General features: G+C 38.9%; 1 protein-coding gene across 2 annotated transcripts in view; it reads left to right on the top strand.

The window, feature by feature from the left end:
- Positions 1 to 20126, top strand: part of esamb (endothelial cell adhesion molecule b) — a 56402-nt gene that overhangs the window by 13655 nt on the left and 22621 nt on the right. The window contains exon 1 of one of the 2 annotated variants that reach the window (XM_026192204.1): positions 14070 to 14093. The exons of the other annotated variant lie outside the window; for it this stretch is intronic. The gene's annotated coding sequence lies outside the window, so the exon portion shown is untranslated. Of the gene's footprint in view, positions 1 to 14069; positions 14094 to 20126 lie in introns of those variants that run through there. 2 annotated transcript variants of the gene reach the window in all.

Below are 20126 nucleotides of genomic sequence, written 5' to 3'. Positions count from 1 at the left end.
GGGCTGCACATAAGTGGTCCGCAGGTGCGCATTCGCTGTCAAAATAAAAAACACGCACAAGGGTTAGGGTTAAATTTAAAAACTGTACTTTTGAGTTAAAATATATATTTATAATTTTAATAAATGACAAATTAAAAAGGCATGAACATTTTTTTTGTATCGAAAAAATATCGAACCGTGACACCAAAGTATCGAACCGAACCGAACCGTGAATTTTGTGTATCGTTGCACCCCTACTAATTTGATATGTGCAAGATATGCACTTTTTTCCAGAAGCCTTCTTTCAGTAGTGTTTATTAGCTTATAAAGAGAACAGGAGGTTTCTTTCAACATGTCTGACGGTTGCCTCAAAGCTCTGAAGCACTGCCAGCTGTCCCTAGAGGCTAAGCCATCACACAATGGCTTTTGTGTCCCCAGGTTGTTCTGTTTGAACTGTAGTCTCACACTGAACATCTTTTACAGAAAACTTCAGGACAGCACCTCACATGTACCCCTGATGTATTCCAATATGCGTCTCTTTAAGATCATATTGAGTCACATTTACCCTGAAGTGGCTCCTGAAAGCCCACTGAAGTTAAATCGGCTGCTTTGAGGCTTAACTTTATGCCGACACAGCTTTAATGATTAAGATTTTACATTTATTGCCTAATGAGAATTTTTCAGTTAAAAGAAGTTTGGAACTAGAACATTCTAAATTACTAATAAAAACATTTCAGTTCAGTATCAGCTTTGTAGCTGTTCTGAAATAGTCATGCAACTGTGAAACGTAGGATAATATCAAGCGGGCCTAAAATTACACTAGCCTAAAAACATGACCTGCTCTGTTTAGCTCTCTCCTGTGACTCTGTCAGCAAAGTGGCAGCAGGGAGTCATGCATTAAATTACATATATTAGAATCTATAGAGTCTAACCTGTATAGATTTTTTTCAGAGGGGGAATTTACTCATTTCTATTTCAAGCCCAGGGGTTGGTTGGTCTTCTAAATTGATCTGGCGAACACAGCTGCTTCTAAGAAGCCTGCTCCAACCTGATAAGCCCAGTAACCATGGCACCTTTACCGGCATAGCTTAGACATCAAATATGCTTCATTTCAGATGGGAAGGTGAAGTCATGAACCTCCTCAGGTATCAAGTCTGCCCCCAGAAAGGCAGAAATGATTCTGACACCTGTGAGACACAGGAGAAATTTTTCAGCCCCGAGAACTGCCCTCCAGTGTGTTCAGTAGCTGCAGCTGCAGAACAGAAACAACCACATTCGCTGTCCATTCGTAGTCTTTTTGACTGGTTTTGAATCTCCATTAAGAGAAGTACAAGATAAATATAATTTATCCTTTGATCTCTTTAAAAGAGCACGCTGCGTTACAAAGCTCTTACAGTGACTAGTGACATTTTCAAACCAACCAGATCCATTCACACCAAAACAACCCAGGAGCTGAACTGAGTAATTTTGAATGAGTACGCTGGTAGCCTTCAGCAGTCCAGAAGAAAATCTCCATCAAATAAAATGAAATAATAGCAGTGGTTAGAGCCTGACCTTAATAACCCAATAAACTATCAAGTGTGTGCAGGGTGTAAATAGACATAGGTGGGATTTCATCATAGGCAAACAGAAAGTGACAATATTTGTTTCATAGACATTTCAGGCACTGTTTAATTATTTATTGGTGAACATACACACAAGCAGGCTCATTGAATCCAAAAACTCTTATAGAGGTGTGCAGGTTCAGTTTGATGTGCATTTACAACTTCCTGCCTTCATCTGTGTGTTGACCCGCTCTGCTGGAAGGATTACTCGTTTCAGCCATAGTAAAGGGAAAATCATCTCTAACTATACTCGCCCCATGTACTGAGGGATCGATTCCACTCCAGCCCATGTGCTACACGTCTTTTCCCTGCGCTCTCTTTGACTGCCTTGAATGTTCAGCAGTCACTTCATTTTTCAAGCAGACATGTTTCGTGACTTGCTTTATGTAAGCGCTGCTTAAATGTTTGGACAAAGACATCTGATCATATGATCTGAAGTTATTCTGAAATAACAAGATACTTGGTAGGTTGATAAAAGGTGAAACCAATCCTTAGTACAAAATATCAATAAATTAACCTACAGTGACACCACCACCTCTGTGGTTTAAGCAAGTTGAAAGAAATATTAAAAACTAAAGTTCAGACTCCTCTGTAGTCCTGTCCCCTTAGTCTGTTGCACAGTATCAAATAATTTATAAGAATGAAACATATTAAAATTTCAGTTTTATTTGTGGTTGTATGTCCACATTTTAGAAAATTAAGCTTGCTTAATTGCCTATGAAAAGCTCATTTTTACTTTTCTTAGGCCTCACATGTGCTCTTTGTTATGAGGTTGTGTGTGTGTTTGTCTTAGAGTTTTTAAGATTTCTGCAGCATTAGAGTAATCCAGTGATTATAGACAGTACTTCTGCTGCTACACTGCAAAAAGTGACTGCGAACAGTTGGGTCGGAAAACTTCATTTTCTAAATTGTAAACAAATACACCATAAAACAGCATTTATGCTGCTCCTAAAGTGCATCACAGAGGGTGTAGCGTCACCGTTTTTCGAAAGTGACCAATCAGACTGGGCCCTTTCTTTCATTGGGCTCTGCCCCCCAAACTTTTAAAAGCTGATTGATTCGAGCGAGCAGAATTCATCTCTAGGAGTGGGTTTTGATTATCGATTTATCGATTAAAATCGATTCTAGCTTGGATAACGTGATATCGATTCATTAAAATCCTGAATCGATTTTTTTAATATAAATTTACTTTACGCCAGAATCTCAGTTACAGCTAAAACAGTAAATGAGAGCAGGTACACGGATTCTGCACAAAGACGTAAACACAAAATGCGGATCAGAATCAGTGAGCTGTCGCCTTTCTCACCCGACGGCACGGACAGCTCACAGCTCGCTGATTCCGATGTTTCGGCGGGTCCGCGCTTTGTGTTTACGCCCTTTTTGCGCTGATTCTGAAGCTGCAGGTTTTTATCTCTCTCCAAACTATTTAACTGAACCAGCAGCAAAAGAAGATCCAAGCTACGCTTCACATAAACATCGTCTTGAATTCCCTCTTACTTTCGCTGTTTTGCTTCCACCATGATAAAATCCCACTTCATGCACAGCTCTCTCTCTCTCTCTCTCTCTCTCTCTCAGTGTACTTCAAGAACAGTTTCCCGTCTAAAAATCTGTTTTCTGCATTAGTCGCTTGCTTGTTAAGCACAAGTCTACAGTTGTTTACAGCGCTGTCGGACGCTGTTGTTTTTCCTTTTACTTACTTCCGAAAAGAAGTAAGTAAAACATAAGGCAAAGCCAGTGGAGAGCCACGAGTCACGTCCCCTCAGGTCTGGGTGGGAATTAATTGCAGTCTCTTTCTGAACAATTTCATACAGGCAACCTTTGATAAAAGTGAATCGAAATCGAATCGATTCTAGAAATCAGTGATGACACCCAGCCCTATTCATCTCAGAGAGCAGAGCTGCGTGGCTGTTTTGTGCACTTTGCTGCTGAGTTCTGCGTGCGGAGGTTGTTGAACTTAAATTTAATTGCATGAGTGGCAATGAATACCAACAACTGTGAAATTTAATTATTTCCTCATGATTATGTTCTATCTTGTGCACAGTTTTTGGCATGAACATAATAATGCTATAGTTGAGATTTCCTTGCCTTATAAGCACTTACTTATAAAAACTGCTTATTGCTGACATACCATTAGACCTGAACACATTTTTACTATGATAACCCCAAAACTCTCTTGTAAACTGTTTTGTAAATATAGCTGTCGTGACTTTTATTGTACTTACAGCTTGTTGAAAATAAGCCTTCAAACTAAAGAAGATAAAAGGTTATTTTCCGCATCTGTTTTTAGCTTTTTGGCTTTGTGCTATTAGAGCGGCGTCACCTTGAAACGCACACCCTCTTTTTGTATCATTTAAAGATGACTGAAAACAAAGCAGGGATTAACAGCTCCTTTTAAGAGCTTGTGAGAATAATTGTGAGCCGCTACAAATAATTTCCTCACAGAGATGCATTTATATTCTATGTTCAGGCAAAAAAAAGCAATTTATTAGCTCTAAAATAACACTGCTCTGTTTTCACACAGCCTTGACTCATATGCAATTTGTGATAAATCAATGGTGCCAGCCGAAACATTTCCTGGTTTTGTGGCATTTACGGCTTTATTTCATTATTCATCTATTCCTCCCCGCACTGAAAAGTGACTAATTACCCAAAAGACGAACAAAATACGGACAGAGGTCCTGCTGGAGTTTTCTTTGAAATCTTCTAGAGGAGATGACCGCCGTGCATTTTGATCTTCTAATCAGCGCACTTGTACATCTTCACTGCCTCCAAATGAGAACATTAGTGTGACGGCTGCAGTCACAGAAGTAGAGCTACAGCATTAAAGGACATTCAGCTTTCAAAGCGTTTCTATATTGAAGACATGGAACTTAAAAAGAAAGTTGTGGAACGTAACATTTTGTAGTTAAACTTTATTATCATTTTGTTCAAGAGGGTCAAGAGTTCATCATTATTTACTGACTCAGATATATATATATATATATATATATATATATATATATATATATATATATATATATATATATATATATATATATATATTTATTAGGGGTGCAACGATACACAAAATTCACGATTCGGTTCGATACTTTGGTGTCACGGTTCGATATTTTTTCGATACAAAAAAATGTTCATGCATTTTTAATTTGTCATTTATTAAAATTATAAATATATATTTTAACTCAAAAGTACAGTTTTTAAATTTAACCCTAACCCTTGTGCGTGTTTTTTATTTTGACAGCGAATGCGCACCTGCGGACCACTTATGTGCAGCCCTGGTTATTTAGTTCGTCATATCGCAGCCACAGAAGTTCTTTTGTCCATGAAACCATAAAGCTGCACTTTCTTTTTGCCTTATAGTCTGATTTATCATAACTTCTCCGTTTTGTGGTAAGCTTTTCTTTGGCTGTCACTTCTTCACCCTGACCTGTCTTATTTGGCTCAGCAGAACTGAAATGCTTTTACACACGGACTCACATAAGCTCAGCGATTCTCTGCGCGATCAACCTCTCACATGTTTAAGCTTGCTGCGGGAGATTTCACTTGTCATGTTTTTTAGATTAGATAGAACTTTATTAATCCCTCGGGTGGGTTCCTCTGGGAAATTCGATTTGCATAGTTTGCATAGTAAGCTAACAATTAATAAGACAATGTCAGAGGAATTGGTGCACAAATTATCATCACTCACAGATCAGTGCTGTCGCTCTCTATACACAGTTCGCACGATTGCAAAGTGAAAGCAAAAAAACAAGCGCAAATTCAAACGCGACTTCAATATGTCACATATTGACAGTGGCTCACCGATGCCAATGACATAATTACCCAGCTACATTTCTGAAAGAATGCAAAAGCATTGACATATATTTTTCCTACAATAGCCCGACGGGCAGGGCAGAGATAGATTTTGGTAGCCCGACTGAAAAAATCGCTAGCTCCGGGACGTCGGGCTAGCGATATTGCGAGCCCTGTATCTGATTGAGGAATCACTCATCTTTGGAAAAGAGAGTTTATTACAGAGAAATGGCTCTTTCCAAAATAAAAGCTATACTATCCGCTTCTTCTGGGCTATATTCTCAGCAGCATAAGGAGAATCATGTGCTAACAGCTGTCTAAATGACTCGGCTAAAGTTAGTAGCATGCTTGTTGTTTTTCGTTAGCTTCATAGCATAAGTGCCTAAGTCATTGACTTAGGCACTTATGCTATGAAGCTAACGTTTTGTCTTTGCACTAGGGTGATGTCGGCGTAAATGTGCAGTCATATTCGTTGTGTTCCCACTAGTGCTTTCAGGTTAATCTCGTTGAAATGACCTTAACGCCACAACACGGAAAATCTCCGTTAACGAGCTACCGCCGATCGCTCCGTGCATGGGGCTAGACGGCCAACACGTTAACGAGCTAACTGCGCTAACACACTAGTTCACACCAATGTAATTGAGCATTGCATGGCACATCCAACATACTGTTTTACTTTAGTCCATGACTCGCTTACCTTCAGGGTCATACGTCACATGAAAACCAAAATAATTCCAAACGCCAGATCTGAATGAGGTTCAACTTGCCTATTGCAAGGAGAGCTTAACTTCTGTCTCGCTAGCTTGCCCTGCGCTCTTCCTTCTGACTATGCTGTCTGTGTTGAGCGCTCAGTGGATCTGCGCTCGACAGTGCAGCCTAGGCGGAGTAGTCGAACACAGATTCACTGAGCGCTCAACACAGACAGCATCGTCAGAAGGAAAGTTGATAAAATAAATTACAAATGTTGTATTGTTTGATACATATGCGTACCGAACCGAAAGCACTGTATCGAACGGTTCAATATCGATACAAATATCGTTGCACCCCTAATATATATATATATATATATATATATATATATATATATATATATATATATATATATATATATATATATATATATATATATATATATATATATATATATATAAATATATATATATATATATATATATACACACATATTAAAATGTAATAAAAGGCTAAATAATTTGTTACATTCTCAGCCTAGGGATAACCTAGACATATAATGCTCTAAGCAAGGAAGGGTCAGCAACACAAGACTAACGAAAAAAAAGGTCCTAGTGTTCCCTGCTGTTCTCTAATCGAAAACAAAAGGTAAACAAAAGACAGTACACTAACCTATGCTCCAATCAAACAAAGAAGAGGAAAAAGGTTACATCAGAACAGGCTTCTAACTCTTTATTACCTGCTGCAGCTCTCAATACATACAGTGGATAATTATTCACAATTTCTAATTACTAAACTATTTACAATGATACAAGGAGTACAAATGAAATCACACTATTCATTAAGGACTCTCAGTCACACCTCACGTTCATTCAAAATCATCATGCATTCCCTTCTTTTGCTTTCCATCCGTCCGTTTTCTTAACCCCTTACCCAAATAAGGATCGTGATGGAAATCAGAAATAAACAGGCTCCAAGGTGTATTTTTATATTATTTAGTCAAGACAGAATAAGGTCTGTGAGTGTCTGATGATCTGATGACAAAGAAATGGAAACTCTTAACCTTTAAAACATGCTTATCACATTTACAGCATGTCTGCAGTTCATCAGTGATAAAAGTAGGTCTAGTAAAGGATACCACAGAAGCTATAAATCAGATTCTTCTCCCTAAAAGCTCACACAGAATTTGCAGCTGTGAAAAAGGTTTAGCTGCAAATGTTACGGTTACACAAACAACAAAGAAGACTGCTACATATAAGCAAATTACACGTGTAGACCATTCTACAATGATGATGCTGGAGAGGCATTAGAATAGAATAGAATAGAATTCAACTTTATTGTCATTGCACATGTCACAAGTACAAGGAAACAAAATGCAGTTTGCATCCATCCAGAAAGTGCTTTAGCCATAATATAGATATATTACAGAAATGGGTCTGTTATAGGTATGAGGGTACAAAATATGGGTCTATTATGGGTATGTTGCAATGTGCACGGTATGAAGGTATGTTATGAATATGCTATAAGTATGTACAGGCTGTAGTGAGTGTACAAGCTATGTACAGGATATAAATTTGAAAACTATACAGAAATATGAACTATGCAAGCTATAAACAGTTGTAAACAGTTGTAGAATTATGATTATCATATTGTACAGAATGATTCTTTATACAGAATTATACAGTAGTGCAGTTAAGATAAGTGAAATATGTGAATAATTTCTGAGTAACTTTGTACTTTCTTCAGAGATAATATGCATGTACCTTCCCATACCATAGTCAGTAACTAAAACCCAAGTTAGCAGTGGCGACCGCTTGGAAAAAAAAGAAGCAGTCGAAAGTACCTTAGTTATCTCTTAGAGAAGCTAATGTGAAGAATGCAGCTACATAGTTAGCTAATGTATTTATTGAAGTTTGTTAAACCTCTGTTTTTGTTGTTTTTATTTTCAGCAGAACAAAATTACGTTGTAAAAAAAGTTAGAAGTGAAGTTGTGTGACAGCATCATTTTCTCAGAAAAACATTGTTGATGAGTTTATGGTCTCAGTCTCTAGTTTTCAGTCATATTAAATATGTTTTTAAAAATCTAGCATTAGGGGGGCTTAGTTTGTAATTGACAAGTACATTTTCTATTAACCAATGGGCTACATCCAGCTTATGGGCTTCCATCGTTTATATGCAGTCTATGCACGATAACTTTATATTTTTATGAAATATGCACATTTCCACTATACTTCAAATTTCACACTGTAAAAATGTTTTTGGTCACATTCTCAGAAATACAGAAATTTCTGCTCATGCTTTTTGTCCCACACTATTGAATTTTTTGTCATGGAAGTTGTAGGTTTTCAGTTCAGCGTCTTGTGAAAACTAATTTCTGAGTTCCATAATCTGTTGATGATGCATCCCATAACACTTCAGCTTTTGTTGTCGTTGTTGGTTTTTGTAGCACATGGAATCAACATGGAGGAAAATTCACATAAGACAAGGTCAGTGGAGAGCCACGAGTCACGTCCCCTCAGGTGTGGGTGGGAATTAATTGCAGTCTCTTTCTGGACAATTTCATACAGGCAACCTTTGATAAAAGAGATTGAAATGTGTTAATACCTGGTGTAAAAGCAATTATGCTGTGTTATACAGAAAAATAGAGCGATATTGTGCCATGCAATATTGATTTCTCTCCATCTTTTACAGAAAAAGATTATCGATCTGTGCATAATCTTACAGGAGTCAGTGCCTCTCCTTTTCTCCTTTTTCTACTATAATTGACTCTCAATTCAAAGGAGAGTGTTCATGCATGCTACAATGTGTCTTTTGTGTACAACTTTTGTCAATCCCATCTCCCTCCCTGCTAAAGCCAGCTTGGCCTGATAATAAGATTAGAGTGTGGAGAGGCAGCTTAGTGACCTGGTCTAAGAAACAGTGATTGATTATCTGTAAAGCTGCTGCAGAAAGGCAAGGCTGGGAAAGGGGTCTCAGAGCAGCGGGTGGACGTGAGGCTGCGGAGGTGAAAGGGCAACAAGTGCTATTCATATAGCACTGCACGAATGTGTCCAAAAAACCAGTATCAGAGGTTTTGCATAAAAAAAGAACGGTAACTTAACATATTTTAAGGTCAAAGGTATTTTAAGGTCATTTTAAGGCAAAGTGGCAGGAACACATAACTCTAGAAACAGTGGGTCAGACTTTTTGTAAAAGAAATGATGTAATACAGGACTTCTTCCACCATTCATCTTCTCCTCTGTGATTATTCACCTGCATGAATACAACAAAGTAAAGGCTTCAGTATGTTATAGTAGTTTTGGGTTTCTGACAGTTGTGCATTTTGTTAAAATAATACAGGAATATAGTGGTTAGCACTGTCATCTACCAACAAGCAGGTCCTGGTTTCAAATCCACTGATCTGTGTGGAGTTTGCATGTTCGCTCTGGGTACTCTGGTTCCCTCCCACAGGGGTTAGGTCAGTGGGCAATTCTAAATTGATCCTGAGTGTGAACGTTTCTTTCTCCTGATGTGTTGACCCTCTAACACATTGCCAACCTGTCCGGGTTGTACCCTGCTTGTCTCCCTATGATACCATGGAGGGACAGTCTTCACCTCCATGTGACACTGAGTTGATAAGGAGAAGAAAATAAATGATATATATAATATACTCACAAAGTTTGGGTTGAGGAAATGCATGCCGTGAATGCTACTGAAAATCATTTTAAAACCAAACACAGATAAAGTACATGCAGGAGATCATGGTCTCTGTATTCACACTTAAATTTATACAAAATGCCTAAAAAGTCTAACTCTTGACATTAAAACACAATGAAAGGAGGCAGGATGCCCCATGGACACTTACTGGGTGACGCATAGTAGACACATCCAGCTGAGAGGAGGCGTCTGGGGCCAAAAGCCAGAAATGTATCCTGCTCTCTTTCTGCATTTCTGCATCACACTTGTTGAGGTATGACAGAGGAACTGAATCCTGTTTCACTATACATTACAATTTAGGTGCACTTTACAATAATTTCACCAGTTTTGATTTAATCCTCACATTTGAATGAATGCCAGCTGGCATGTACTGAGGCACCAGCTTTTTATTTATCAACTTTGTTTCAGCGAAAAGCAAAGAAGCTCAGGAGGATTACACAAACACCACAATAAATCTCTTTCATGTCTTTGACCATAACACAGAGACACCACACCGAGAATCTCAAGGGAGCAACTGTTCTCCATCTAATCCCAAAAAAGGAGGGAGCACACGTACAAAAGCACAGTTTATAATGCATTCACAGCCAGACCCCCGAGAGGCTTTAAAAGCTTCTCTCGCTTAATCTATCATGTCAGGGTGTGGGGGCCATCGAATCCTTTTACACTTTGATATAATCCAAGCTGATTACAGTCCTCTCACCTCCCTTAAATTACTGCTGTTCTTAATTGTGTTGAGTGCAAGTCGACGTCGACTTTGCCTCCGTGTTGTGTACTGTCTTTTTTCTATGTGTGTGCAAAAAATCATTTAATTCTCCTGGAAATAGAAAGGCTGAGGTTATGGCTGAATTATAATGTCTACCATGCTGCAGCAATTTTTCTGTGCGTGTGTGCTTATGGATCTATTTGTGATTTTCTGTGGATCTGTTGGTGGTTGAAATAAAAGCCTTTTTCAGGTCTTTGAATTTAATCACTCAGTATGTCCTGCTGTCACACGCTGGTAATCTTTCTGTGTCGGTAATCTGCACTTCAGATTGCTGTCAAATTAAAGGACATGTGAAGACTTGACAATCTTGGACTATTCACCCCTAGCAGTCTGCTGAATGTTTGCTAACCAGCTGACTGACTTTAAGGAAATAGTGAAAAAACAGTTCTCCAGAAGTTGATTCTGTTCATCTGGACGTAGCGTTTTGTGGGAGAAACGTTTCGTCACTCATCCAAGTGACTTCTTCAGTCTCAGCTGACTGCAGGTTTCCCCAATCTTATAAACAGTACATTTGCATAATGACTGAAATCAGCCCACTGAAGGAACAATGGGCTGGGAGGACAGTTCCTTAATCGTAATTATGCAAATTCTCATGACCATTGATCAACAACCACTGACCAAAACCTACTGATCAAAGACCACTGATCAATGGCCGTGAGTACCATTCACAGAGAGTTGGGGAATGGCTGCAATCACAGCATTGTAAGATGGCAAAAGATCTACCCTTAGGCCCCCTCCTCGATTCAGAGATGGTCTTTCCCTTTTCACGTAAATGGCCTCCTCAAACCAGCGTTCCTCCCTGTCCAGGATGTGTACATCCTCATCCTTGAAAGAGTGTCCACTGGCTTGTAGGTGTAAATAGACTGCAGAGTCCTGGCCTGACGAGGTAGCTCTTCTGTGTTGTGCCATCCGCTTCGCCAGAGGTTGTTTGGTTTTCCCGATGTATAAATCCTGGCAATCCTCCTGGCACTTAACAGCGTACACTATGTTACTCTGTTTGTGTCGGGGGACCCGATCCTTGGGGTGGACCAATTTTTGGCGCAGCGTGTTTTGGGGTTTAAAAGCCACAGAGACCCGGTGTTTAGAAAAAATGTGTCTCAACTGCTCCGATACTCCTGACACATATGGGATCACTACAGGTTTTTGCTTGGGCAGCGGTTGTTCTGCAGTCAGCTGAGACTGAAGAAGTCACTTGGATAAGTGACGAAACGTTTCTCCCACAAAACGCTACGTCCAGATGAACAGAATCAACTTTTGGAGATTTACTTTCCTGGATGATTGAGAACGCATCAAGATGAAAAAACAGTTGTCTTAAGCCATAGCTGATATCATGACACAGCTATTTTGTCTTATTGTTTATTTGGCTTCAAAAACCAATATTTAAAAAAACGACAAAACCAGTGTTTAGCTTTGTGCATTTATTGGCTTAAAAAAGGCTGCCAGCAGTACAAAAAAAAAGATTATCAGTGTCATGGTCCCAGGACCTAGCATTTTGAGTTTGGGGATATTTTCCATTTTGTTGTGGTCTCATGAGTCTTTGTTCTGAATCAAGAGAGGATTCTACTTCAAACATTGTACTGTTTAGTCTTGAGTTAGTTTTTTCCAAGTGCCTCTTAGGCCTCTATCTATGTTTGTGGTTCATGGTTTCTTGTGTGATATTGTTAGTTCCCTTTGTGTCCTAGTTTTGTCTCTGTCTTGTTCTGAGCATCTCCTGTGGAAGTCAGTCCTGTCTTATTTTTTCTAAATCTCTTAGCCCATGTCTTAGTCCTGGTCTCATTGTTTGTTACTTCCTGTTTTATTTTGATAGGCCCTTGTCTTTGTGTGTTTTTAGTTTTGCTTTCCCTTAGTTAGTTTGTCAGATTTCATTCAGCTTTGTTCCCTGGTGTTTCTCATCTCCTTACTTTACTGGTGTATAAATATTATCTGAGTCTTCCTTTGTTCTCCATTCTCCTGTGTTTTCTAGGAAGAATTTTGAGTTTGGATTGACCTGACCTGCTTATCTTTGTATTTTTGTTAGTCTGCAAAAAAGCTATTTAGAGTTTTACTTGGTGCTTTTGGAGTTTAACTCTGCCAGCCACATAGCCAATGTGACAGCCGGTTAATTGAGGGATTAATAATTAATCAAAGACACCTTTTGGGCTCTTTGTATGGTAATTGCCTGAGTTAATGTGGCCTGAAGCAGGCAGCTAGTGAAAAAAAGCAACATAAATCTACAATAGCGTGCAAAAAAGTGAAAAGCCACCCCGCATTTCTGTATATTTTGTTAGGAAAATGGGAAATAGGTGTTGTAGATTTTTTTTCTGTTCTCAAATATTTAAGAACACACTGGACATCATGCTGAGCTCTGAAAATTTCTTAGCTAATAGCTCTTTGGGAATCACTTTGTTGGTGCAAAATTACAATTATATCTGTAAAACTATGTTATCTTTGACATTTTTCATAGATTCAACTAAGGAAATGGGAATTAGTGATTTTTGTAACATGCTGCTGGAAACAAAGTGCTTAAAGATATTTAAAATCGGTTCTTTATTAAGTTATGTACACACCAGAGACAACACTAGTTCATCCCTAGAGTTATGCGTTTTGCATGCTTGAATGAGTCATCCCATATGGAAAAGAAATAGTAAAAACCTATATGTGATTACTCATGAAAGTGGCCACTTTCTCATTACTTTCATACATTGTTTTAGTAAGTATCCAAAACATACAAGTTTCATTATATAATTTTTCAAGGGATCTTATATCTGTTTTCACTCTTATATGCTTTTCATACAAGTTTCACACAAGACAGATACAAACTTTATAAGATTTATATATATCTTTTCCATATGGGATAGGTCAGCCTTAAGTGGCTAAACAAACAAACAAAAAAATTGCCCTAAATAAGGTCAAGCATAAGGACTGGAGTGTGTTAACTCTCATTCAACCACAGGCTCCGGGTTTAACATGACAGCATCTTTACCAGCAGCAGGGCTGCTCTCCCATTACTGACCCTGCACTTAGGCCATTCCTTGAAGAGAAAATGTCTCTACGGGGATCAATACTGTGTCACATTAGTACAGTAATGCACAGCAGGGAAGTAAAGCAAGATTTGAATTAGCTGTACAAATTACAGGGGCCAAGGTAATTGTGCCTGTGATTGATGAGGATGTCAAACAGATGATAATGAGTCACGTCACACGGCAGTACTGCCTGCAATACCCTGTGAACTCAAACAACTGACTATAATATTTTATTTTTATGTTATGAAAGCACTGTTTCTGAGAAGTATTGTTCCCACTCAAGTAAAGACTGTTCTTAATTACATTTCAAGGAAACCACATTTTCCTCTCCTGTGAAATACTTAAGGAGGTAGATGGGGTGGAGAATACTGGGGGTAGAGAATTCACTTAAAACAATTGTTGTACACTACAATTGATGAATAACAAGATATTTAGCTGTAAATTAGACACTGATGGACATTACCATTGGTATGACTGGCTAATGTACTTTCATGTTCTATTCAAGTTCTATCCAAGTTCTTGCTGAGGAAGCTGAGGCAGTAGACCAGGTCATCTACTAATTAACAGGTTGGTGGTTCCATCCCTGGCTGCTCCAGTCTGCATGCCAAAGTATCCTTGGGCAAAATACTGAACCTATTGTTGCTCTTTCATGTGTTCATCAGAGTGCGAATGTTAGATAGAAAAGCACTTAGGCATAGAAAACAAAGCTTGTCTGAATGTGTGTGAATGGGGAAATGAGGCATGTTGTATAAAGCGCTTTGAGTGCTCCAGTAGAATAGAACAGCACTATATAAGGACCAATCCATTTATCAAATTGCTGTATCTCTTTGTAGGCAGACTGTGCCACACTGCACAGCCATTCACAGTATACTGGTAATGCTGCTTTGTTGGGCTATTTTAAACATAGCACTAGAAGGGATATTATTCACAGCATTTTCACTCAGAAATCAAGAGTTTTATATTCTTAAGCTTCATTTTTCATTTGGACAGGTCCAGGTACAGAACAAATTGCTTTGTTTTAGGAACAGATCAGGTTTTAGGTTAATATAGGTCTTTTCACAACATTTACCCCTTTTTTAGCTTTCTGTTACCAGGTAATGAGTCTAATATGATTGATTGCTCAAAATTATGAGAGAACAGAATGAAAGACAAAAAACTTTGCTCGTGTTAGTTAGATTAGAGTCTTTTCCTGTTGCTACTCTCACCTTTGGCCAGACCCTTCAGCGATTCTGTAGGTGAACATGTGGGTAGGTGGGCGAAAGTGTCAGCTGTATTCATCTGCATAATTCAGACAGTTGGATATGTATGGAAAGGGATGATGCCCAACAGGGTCATCACTACCAACCATCTGATCCTGTCTCTTCTTGATGCCTGTCTCTTTGAAGCTTTATATAATGATTTCATTATATATTCAAGTCCAGTTCGTTGTTAAAAGCTACAGACTTTATACACACTTTTGTTGTGAAATAATAAACTACTTCAAACTTTGACTCATGTGTGCTCTACGGGAATGCATGAAGTGATTTATATTACCTATCTCCTAGATACATGTTAAAATAGCATGCTATAATTAGGATTTTTTAAAATATAGATTCAGCCTATGTAATGGCATGTCCATCAGGTGTTAATTATTGATCACTTCATTTATATGCTTAAGGTAAAGATAGACATTGAGATATAGGGCGTATTAGCATATTTCAAATGGGACTTTTATCCTCAAAAGGATAGTTGTGTGGTGTGATAGTTTAGCGATTTTACAGAGGTTGGATTTTTTTTTATTAAAGGTTTCGTATGATATGAAATTACTTTCATTTTTTCCACCAAATGTACAGGTCAAAACTGAAATAAATAATATTTGCATAGTATTGATGGATCAAAGAAATGTTTTCCCAGCTTCCCAGTTTTAGAGAGCTTAATTGGCTTTAGCTCATTTTATGTGGCACAACTGTTTTGGTCACTACAGTACACTACATGGTACCTACAAAGAACTAAGATTAGTATTTAGAAAATGAATATAGCAGTTCACTATAATGATCTAAAGAGCCAGAGCTAAAATAAGCGAGAATACTGGACTTTGGTTTGTCATATTTTCAGACATAATGCCATAAACTGTGTGTGGAGCAGGCAGGATTGGACCGAAAAGCAGACTCGCCAGGCAGGATTTAACACAAGAACTCAGATTTATGGCTGGACTGTCAAAGAAATGCAAAACTAATCTAAACTGTGAAGCTTGAAACCTGAACTAACACATAGAAATACACAGTTAGGAATGAGGGAGAACACGACACTGGACTGAGGGAATCCCTGAACATGGAACGAAGACCTTCACAATAAAACAGGAAATGAAGGAATGCAAGAATCACAGGGAATGAACACAGAGGATGAATACAGACGAGGAATACAGGCAGGCACACACTATAAATACACAGAGGGACACTGGGAAATCACACACAGGTGGGAGACACAGCTGGACCTGATTAACCTGACGAGACAGGGGAACACTAACACCAGGGGCCAACAGAGGGAGCACAAGCCCAGAAACCCAGTATCCAAAACCCCAAAATACAAACCATCCCAAAACAGTCCACAAATAATAATAATAATAATAACAACATCAATAAATACACTAAACACAAAATCACTGAGTCACGGACCATGACAGTTACTCATTCAAACTAGTCCAGAAAACTACAAGGTTCATTGACATCTGCAGATACGTGGTCGTACATTGATTGAGGGAGCGCTTGGTTTGCTTTTGCTTTTGCTTTGTCTTCTTTTGGTGGCGTGCATATTTTCAGTGTCACTCGATCATCTTCACTTGTGGGAAGCTGAAATTGTTATTGCGATTAATATGAATTGTGCGACCCTTGTCTGCAAAGACTTGGCAGTTACTCACCGAGTGGCAGTAAAACATGAAAAAGTGCAATGCAAACAGGAAACAAAGACTGTTTGCCTTCAAAGTAAGAGTTGCACCTTTTGAAACCTTATGGTGGAAGTGGTACGACATTTTAAAAAAACTTGTGTTGAACTTTTTCAAATTTCACTAGCGTTTGGTTGTAGTTAACCACTTTTTGGAGATAAGTTTACATCTTTCATGCAAACAACAGTGAATTCAGCAATCTACTATCAACAAAAGGAGGATTCTGGTGCAGTACCTTCTTTGTGGCTGATTTCACCTAGCAACAGAAAACAACCACTTGCCAGTCGGCTTTTTTCCTTAGCAACTGAAGATTGACAGTGAGTTGCCAACTGGTCTCTAGGCCTGTGTGGCTGATAGCCACAACATTTGTTAAATGCGTGCTTTACACGTCTGTTAAAGGCACATATTAAAGGCAGAAGATGTGAAGGCAGATGTGGTCTGTGCATCAGTTAAAAGGCTCCATCCTGCTGATCACATTGATTAGGAACTTCAAAGTCACATATATCGATTGGATTGCACTTCAAAAAAACCCCTGTGGTTAAGATTTGACACTTGCCCTAAGTCTGTCTGGTAAAAGTTGAATTCAGGACATCTTTTTTTCTGTTTATACCATGGCCTTCTGAGTCTTAAATCCTGCTTTCAGGTTGACATCTTAAAATCTGGGAGAATTTTAAACACAGACCTTTGGTGTCTGGGGTCTCTGAGGAACCACTGTAGCATAGGCTTATTATGCTTTGTCAAGAAATTCTGTGATCATTACTAACTGTAAACCTGTAATAACCTGTAAATACATCAGCTACATCTATAAGTGACCATATTGACACATCTGTATTTAAGCTGATACGAAGAGATTCATCTAAATAGTGTTAGTGCTAAAAAACTCAAACTGTTCCTTAATAAACAGACACGAGAAAGACGACTGTTCCAGTCTCCAGAAAGTGAAAGCAGCATCTAATTTACTTCTCACCCTGCACGTCCTCCTGTGATGAACTTGTGAGGCATCTGATGTTGTATACAGATTATGAGCCTCATCCTGTAATTCCTCTCAGCCGAGTGCTCAGTGGAAATCTGAAATCAGATCACTCAGCTTCTTAATTACAGTCTGACTGCATTAAGCCCTCCCCGTGTCCCACAGGCAGTAAAGTGGCAAGAGGGGGCCTTAGCCGTCATGTTCGACCCTGGACTTGTTCAGCAGAGGCCCTTTCAGCCCTCACCCTGTCACTCTTGTCAGCACAGCTCGCCTTGTGCATGGTAACACATGACAGATCTGGGAGATAGAACAGCCAAGCCTCACCCTGCTGCCACACTAATGGTTTATAAATATCTTCTTCAAAGAGCCGAGATGGTGTGAGGGGTAGCATGGTGGTTATGGGCTCTGTTGTGGTGTAACATTGCAGACCCATTTAAGCTCTCAGCTTGCCTTTCATTCCCTGCCACGAGGACCCAAGAGCTGGCTGGAAGAGGGGTTAGGAAGTGCACTGCGGGACTCGAGATGGACAGCTGGGATGAAAAGGCTTCTGGCTGGCATCCGCTAATTCAAATCAGACAAACCAAGTCACCACAACAGCTACTGTGGTCATATTCAGCTAATTTTTTTTACCAGTTTGGAACATTTATACAAGTGATACATTAATGCCAACATGTACAGATGTTACCCTTTTTTTTCAGTTCAACTTGCATAAGTCACAGAAGTTGTCCTACAATAGAAGTCTTTGTTTTCCCACATAAACACCTATATCCCCTGTGTGAGCGGTATTTGCATGTGATCAAAGCCTCAGCCCACTGCACCCTCCTTCTTTCTCTGACTATAGAAAACTGTTCCTCTGCTTCCCAGTTTCTTGTATTGCGCTGTGTTCACAAAAAAGAGCATTGCGGTTAAATTTTCTGTATGTCAGGGCTGTAAGAAGACATGTAGGGCTTTCAGGATAAGAGTCAAAGGACAAAAAGCCAAGCGTGTGCAACGGTTCTCTGACTGACCTGTTGTTACACTCCTTAAGAGAGGAGGGGAAAGAAGAGAAGTAGTACGGTGAAAATTTACTGATCTCTATTTAGTTTTCACTGATGCGAGCTTTGTGAATAATGATTATTATCAAAGGTTGTAATGGTAGTAATCTCATTTTAGATGATTTAAGCGTACAATATATCACGCAGCGTTTGCCTCAGTGCTTTAGAGGCAACTGATCCTCGTATTTACCTTTGTGTTGGCAGAATGCAGTGTCAGAGAGGACATGAAGGGTCATGGCTCTCCGGTTTTTATTGCTTCTCATGTTTATGTTTAAAGGAGTCTTTTTTCAACTGATACTGACACCCACTGGCTACGTTATTACGTACAGCTTGCTACACTAAATGGATCAAATTCCTTGGCCAACTACACATTACACCTACAGGAGCTTTTTAAAGTTTTTGTGCTGACGTTAATGCCAGAGCAGGTTTGGAACTCGGCAGTTACTGAGTCAAAAGTTAAAATAGAAAAAGTCATTAATAGAAATCATAACGCCAAAGATGTCTTTTACCCCGTCGAGTCAATTACCAGCCAAACTGGGAAACATACAAGTATGACAGTGTGGTGGCGGGAATATAGTTACGTAGGTTTTTCTTGATAACCATAATGAGAAATGATCCAGAGCCACATTCTTTGAATTAAGAACATATTTAAAAATGGTATGTAAAAATCTGTGACTTGTTGAACTCGGGTCTGCCATAAGTTGTAGAATGACTGATGCTCCACCGCCTGTCACTCTAATGTCATAACGCAGACTTTTCGTCCCTCTTAAAAGTGGAAAATAGCGCTCAATAATTTGGATTAAAATAAACGTAACTGTGGTTTTTCTGACTGATTTAAATTTACAATTTAATCTTTTAAAGTCAAACCCAGTTTAATCCTCAGTTCAACAGCTTTACATGAGATGGCGCATACCACAAGATAACATAAAAAGATGGTGATAATCACTTAAACTTTAACTTAACATTAGGTTGGGTTAAAGTTAACCAGAAAACTTTAATACCATTTTAACTCTTTGGTCAGCCTGGCAGTTAGCTTAGCTTAGCCTAGCCTAGCTTAGCTTCCGCCTGCTTTAAATATATGGTTAATGCTCTAATTACAGTGGATACTTTAATCATAGTGGACAGTATTATTTCTGTGTACATGGGCCACAATCAGTATGTAGAGGTTTCTCATGTGATATCATGTGGAATTTGTTCGAGAACTAGTTAGGAAAAACCAGAAACCTCGCTAAGTGAAAGTGATAGCAAAGCGCACACTGCATCAAAATCCTTCTTTTCATTGTTTTGGTCACTATCAGATTGTTGTGGTTGCCTGATTATCAGAAACAGAAAACATAGACCTTAAGTAAAAGCCCTGCAGTGCTGTAGCCAACAAAAAGTGCAGCATTTCCTTTTAAGGTACCTAGTCTCTGTTTCTGGTTTTCATCATACTTTTCAAAGTTTCACTCAAAGTAGAGGATGCAGTTATTGTTGGCTACCAAAGCAATTGCAAAAAGGTTTTCCTGATCCAGTGGGGGCAGTTTGACCAGTTTGGTTGCCAGATTGTGACAGACTGGTTTCTAGGCCTGTGTTAATGTTTACTTTCACCCGAATATTTCCACATTCACTCAAACTAAATTTAGTCCAGTGGGAAACAATGCTGCATGTTCTCAGCTGCCACCTTTCTAATGTGAGTG

Source organism: Astatotilapia calliptera, chromosome 14 (assembly GCF_900246225.1).
Source record: "Astatotilapia calliptera chromosome 14, fAstCal1.2, whole genome shotgun sequence".
Lineage (NCBI taxonomy): Eukaryota > Metazoa > Chordata > Actinopteri > Cichliformes > Cichlidae > Astatotilapia > Astatotilapia calliptera.
Note: the sequence above shows the minus strand (reverse complement) of the source record. Positions and strands in the feature narration are given on the sequence as shown.